The sequence below is a fragment of the Arachis ipaensis genome, chromosome B4, assembly GCF_059453495.1.
Source record: "Arachis ipaensis isolate K30076 ecotype BB chromosome B4, ASM5945349v1, whole genome shotgun sequence".
Classification (NCBI taxonomy): Eukaryota; Viridiplantae; Streptophyta; class Magnoliopsida; order Fabales; family Fabaceae; genus Arachis; species Arachis ipaensis.
In genome coordinates this window covers 63,960,777-63,966,776 of record NC_142439.1, presented here as the reverse complement: position 1 = coordinate 63,966,776, position 6,000 = coordinate 63,960,777, and the positions used below count along the sequence as shown (strand labels likewise).

Here is a 6,000-nt window from a genome sequence, read left to right as displayed (position 1 = left end):
GCTGAGTGGATGATGGAAAAGGTTTATTATTGTTAAACCTGTTTCTTCCACCATTATTAAAGCCTTGTTGAGGCTTTTGATCCTTCCATGAGAAATTTGGATGATTTCTCCATGATGAGTTATAGGTGTTTCCATAAGGTTCACCTAAGTAATTCACCTCTGCTATTGCAGGGTTCTCAGGATCATAAGCTTCTTCTTCAGAAGATGCCTTTTGAGTACTGTTGGATGCAGCTTGCATTCCATGCAGACTCTGGGAGATCATATTGACTTGCTGAGTCAATATTTTATTCTGAGCCAATATGGCATTCAGAGTATCAACTTCAAGAACTCCCTTCTTCATAGACGTCCCATTGTTCACAGGATTCCTTTCAGAAGTGTACATAAACTGGTTATTAGCAACCATGTCAATGAGTTCTTGAGCTTCTGCAGGCGTTTTCTTTAGGTGAATGGATCCACCTGCAGAAGTGTCCAGTGACATCTTTGATAGCTCAGACAAACCATCATAGAATATATCCAGGATGGTCCATTCTGAAAGCATGTCAGAAGGACACTTTTTGGTCAACTGTTTGTATCTTTCCCAAGCTTCATAGAGGGATTCACCTTCTTCCTGTCTGAAGGTTTGAACATCAGCTCTAAGCTTGCTCAACTTTTGAGGAGGAAAGTACTTGGCTAAGAAAGCCGTGACCAGCTTATCCCAAGAGTTTAGGCTGTCTTTGGGTTGAGAATCCAACCATAATCTAGCTCTGTCTCTTACAGCAAAAGGGAAAAGCATGAGCCTGTAGACTTCAGGATCTACTCCATTAGTCTTAACAGTATCACATATCTGTAAGAATTCAGTTAAGAACTGAAAAGGATCTTCAGATGGAAGTCCATGAAACTTGCAGTTCTGCTGCATCAGAGAAACTAATTGAGGTTTCAGCTCAAAGTTGTTTGCTCCAATGGCAGGAATGGAGATGCTTCTTCCATGTAAATTGGAATTAGGTGCAGTAAAGTCACCAAGCATCTTCCTTACATTATTATTATTTTCGGCTGCCATCTCCTTTTCCTGTTCGAAAATTTCTGAAAGGTTATCTCTGGATTGTTGTATTTTAGCCTCTCTTAATTTTCTCTTCAGAGTCCTTTCAGGTTCTGGATCTGCTTCCACAAGAATGTTCTTATCCTTGCTCCTGCTCATATGACAAAGAAGAGGGCACAGAAAAATAATAATAATAATAGAGATCCTTTATACCACAGTATAGGGATCCCTGTGTGAGTAGAAGAAGAGGGGGAGACAAAGAATGTAATATAATGGAAGAAACACAACTGTGAGGATGGCAGAGATGTGAGATGAGATGTTAGGATATGAATGAATAAATAGAATAGGATGGGGGAGGGATAATTTTCGAAAATTATTTTGAAAAAGAGTTAGTGATTTTCGAAAATGGTTTTTGAAAACTGTTAGTATTTTTTTCGAAATTTTTTTTTAAAATTAAAAATAAAAATAAGAATAATTAGTTAATTAAAAAGAAATTTTTGAAAAAGAGGGAAGATATTTTCGAAAAGTAGAGAGAGAGAGTTAGTTAGGTATTTTTGAAAAAGTTAAGAAACAAACAAAAAGTTAGTTAGTTAGGTGAAACAAATTTTGAAAAGATAAGAAGTTAGGAAGTTAGAAAAGATATTTTGAAAAGATATTTTTTTGAAAAAGATAAGATAAGAAGATATTTTTGAAAAGATATGATTGAAATTAGTTTTGAAAAAGATTTGATTTTTAAAATCACAATTAATGACTTGATTCATAAGAAATCACAATATATGATTCTAGAACTCAAAGTTTGAATCTTTCTTAACAAGCAAGTAACAAACTTCAAATTTTTGAATCAAAACATTAATTGATTATGTTATTTTCGAAAATTTGATTTAAAAATAAGAAAAAGATTTTTGAAAAATATTTTTAGAATTTTCGAAAATAACTAAGAAATTTGAAAAAGATTTGATTTTTGAAAAAGATTTTGAAAAAGATAAGATTTTCAAATTGAAAATTTGATTTGACTCATAAGAAACAACTTGATTTTAAAAATTTTTGAAAAAGTCAACTCAAATTTTCGAATTTGATGAGAGAAAAAGGGAAAGATATTTTTTTGATTTTTGAAATTTTTTATGAAAAACATGAAAATTATGCAATGCATGAAATTTTTAGATCAAAACAATGAATGCATGCAATAATGCTATGAATGTCAAGATGAACACCAAGAACATTATGAAGATCATGATGAACATCAAGAACACATTTTTGAAAAATTTTTAATGCAAAGAAAACATGTAAGACACCAAACTTAGAAATCTTTCATGTTTAGACTCTAACAAACGAAAAATGTACATGAAAAACAACTAAAAGATGCAAAACAAGAAAACATCAAGATCAAACAAGAAGACTTACCAAGAACAACTTGAAGATCATGAAGAACACTATGAATGCATGAATTCTCGAAAAATGCAAGATGCATATGCAATTGACACCAAACTTATGATATGACTCAAGACTCAAACAAGAAACAGAAAAATATTTTTGATTTTTTTTTATGATTTTCTAATTTTTTTTTGTATTTTTTTTGGAAAATTATATGAAAAAGAAAAAAATAAGGATTCTAAAATTTTTAATATGAATTCCAGGAATCTTGCCATGTTAGTCTAAAGCTTCAGTCCAGGAATTAGACATGGCTCACTAGCCAGCCAAGCTTTCAATGAAAGCTCCAGTCCAAAACACTAGACATGGCCAATGGCCAGCCAAGCTTCAGCAGATATGGATACTTTTCAAGTATAGAGCAAATAAGTGTGTGAGAATCTCTTCTTTTGTGATGGTAAGTTGAAACCCCAGTCCAAAAGATTAGACATGGCTTACAGCCAGCCAAGATTCAACAAATCATCTTGAAACACTAGAATTCATTCTTAAAAATTTTGAAGAAAAATATATTTTTGAAAACATTTTTTTATTTTCGAAAACAGATGAAAAAGTTTTAGAAATATTTTTGAAAAATTTTTGAAAAATAAAATAAAAAGAAAATTACCTAATCTGAGCAACAAGATGAACCGTCAGTTGTCAAAACTCAAACAATCCCCGGCAACGGCGCCAAAAACTTGGTGCACGAAATTGTGATGTCCAGGCTCAAACTATTCTTGGCACGTGAGCAACTTGGTACGCGTAATCGTGATTACACGTTCATAATTTGTCACAACTTCGATACAACTAACCAGCAAGTGCACTGGGTTGTCCAAGTAATACCTTACGTGAGTAAGGGTCGAATCTCACGGAGATTGTTGGTATGAAGCAAGCTATGGTCACCTTGCAAATCTCAGTTTGGAAGATATAAATTGATAATGGTGTTTTCGAATTTGATATAATAAAATAGGGATAGAAATACTTATGTAATTCATTGGTAGGAATTTCAGATAAGCGAATGGAGATGCTTTCGTTCCTCTGAACCTCTGCTTTCCTGCTACCTTCATCCAATCAGTCTTACTCATTTCCATGGCTGGCTTTATGCAAGGGCATCACCGTTGTCAGTGGCTACATCCCCTCCTCTCAGTGAAAAATATGCTCACATGCTCTGTCACAGCACGGCTAATCATCTGTCGGTTCTCGCTCATGCTGGAATAGGATTCACCCTCCTTTTGCGTCTGTCACTAACGCCCAACAATCGCGAGTTTGAAGCTCGTCACAGTCATTCAATCATTGAATCCTACTCGGAATACCACAGACAAGGTTTAGACTTTCCGGATTCTCTTGAATGCCGCCATCATTCTAGCTTACGCCATGAAGATTCTGGTTAGGAGATCTAAGAGATATTCATTCTAGCTTATTTCATGTAGAACGGAAGTGTTTGTCAGGCACGTGTTCATAGGGGAGATGGTGATGAGCGTCACACATAATCATCACCTTCATCACGTTCTTGGGTGCGAATGGATATCTTAGAAGCGAAATAAGATGAATTGAATAGAAAACAGTAGTACTTGCATTAATCTTTGAGGAACAGCAGAGCTCCACACCTTAATCTATGGAGTGTAGAAACTCTACCGTTGAAAATACATAAGTGAAAGGTCCAGGCATGGCCGAGATGGCCAGCCCCCTAAAACGTGATCAATAGTCTCCTAAGATGAACAATGGATTAAAACTGAGACCAAAGATGTCTAATACAATAGTAAGAGGTCCTATTTATAATAAACTAGTCACTAGGGTTTACATGAGTAGGTAATTGATGCATAAATCCACTTCCTGGGCCCACTTGGTGTGTGTTTGGGCTGAGCCTGAGTGTTGCACGTGTAGAGGTCCTTCTTGGAGTTGAACGCCAGTTTTTGTGCCAGTTTGGGCGTTCAACTCTGGTTTTGGCTCCTTTTCTGGCGCTGGACGCCAGATTTGGGCAGAGAGCTGGCGTTGAACGCCAGTTTACGTCGTCTATTCTTGGCCAAAGTATGGACTATTATATATTGCTGGAAAGCCCTGGATGTCTACTTTCCAACGCAATTAAAAGCGCGGCATTTCGAGTTCTGTAGCTCCAGAAAATCCACTTTAGTGCAGGGAGGTCAGAATCCAACAGCATCAGCAGTCCTTCTTCAACCTCTGAATCTGATTTCTGCTCAAGTCCCTCAATTTCAGCCAGAAAATACCTGAAATCACAGAAAAACACACAAACTCATAGTAAAGTCCAGAAATGTGAATTTAACATAAAAACTAATGAAAACATCCCTAAAAGTAACTAGATTCTACTAAAAACATACTAAAAACAATGCCAAAAAGCGTATAAATTATCCGCTCATCAAAACTCTTGTTCTTCAAAGACTTAATCACCATCGAGAGAGGGGTTAAATCTATATGAATTGTGTGGTGAACTTGAGAAAGAAGCCATATAATTCAGTTTAGAGTTCATCCTTTCATAATTTCCTTGATTAATACACTTTGGGTTGGTATGTGAGATGTAACCACCCTTGGTTGAGATCCTGGGAATTGTGTGGCTTGAAGGATTAGTTAATGAGCTTCATCTCTTCTCATGAACAATTAGATCACGAGAGTGGCAATTGGTTGTGTTGAGAGAAATTGAGTTACCAAGAGATTGGAACTCAATTACCTACAATCTGCCATGGATCTATACCCATGATTGAGAAGGAATTGATCAACATCAATTCATGAGAATTTGCATCTCTGATCCCTAATGATCTCTCCATCATTAATTCTCATCTCTTTTGTTCTATAGTTCTTTGAATACCCACTACCCAATTCCCTTCTACATTTTTGCAATTTATCATTCTTGCCATTTACATTCTGTTTCTCTATTTCTTGCAATTTACTCTTCTGCTCTTTACGATTCCGCAATCTTTACTTTCCAACAATTTGTCTTTAATGTCATTTAAGTTTTTTGCATTTTAAGTTTCAGTTATTTACTTTTATTGTTCTTCTTTATTCTAGTTCTTTAAATTCCTTGTCATTTAACTTTCTGTAATTACATTCAAAAATCAAATCTCATGAATTCAAAACCATGTTTGCTTGACTAAAATTTCCATTTAACTAAAGTTGATTAATCTACCAATCTCCGTGGGATCGACCTCACTCGTAGTGAGTTTTATTACTTGACACGATCCGGTATACTTGTCGGTAATTACGTGAATTCAAATTTTTGCGTATCAAGTTTTTGGCGCCGTTGCCGGGGATTGGAAAAGATTGACGATGATTACAAGAATGGTAGTTTAGATTAAGAATTTTTCTTTTCTTTGTTAAAGCCCACTAACTGTTTGATATTTTGTTTGCTAACTTTAACTTCACTCTAGTAATAGAGTGTTTCATTTGTGTTGTTAGTTTGTGTGTTTGTATATGTCAGAGGCAAGGAGATTTAATCCTGAAGACGAGAGAACCCTTCGAAGGTTAAGAAGAAAAGCAGCAGGAAAAGGGATAATTGGTGAGGAGGATTCAGAAGGAGAAGACCAAGTCATGGAGGGCAACTCACATAACCCTGCTGAGGGAGTTGCCAACAA

The 6,000-nt window shown here is 35.5% G+C and overlaps 1 non-coding gene across 1 annotated transcript; it reads left to right on the top strand.

The window, feature by feature from the left end:
- The first annotated feature begins 532 nt into the window (after positions 1 to 532).
- On the top strand, positions 533 to 640 carry LOC148567726 (small nucleolar RNA R71). Its single transcript, XR_015881923.1, has one exon. It is a non-coding gene; the product is annotated as a small nucleolar RNA R71 (small nucleolar RNA).
- Positions 641 to 6,000: the final 5,360 nt, after the last annotated feature.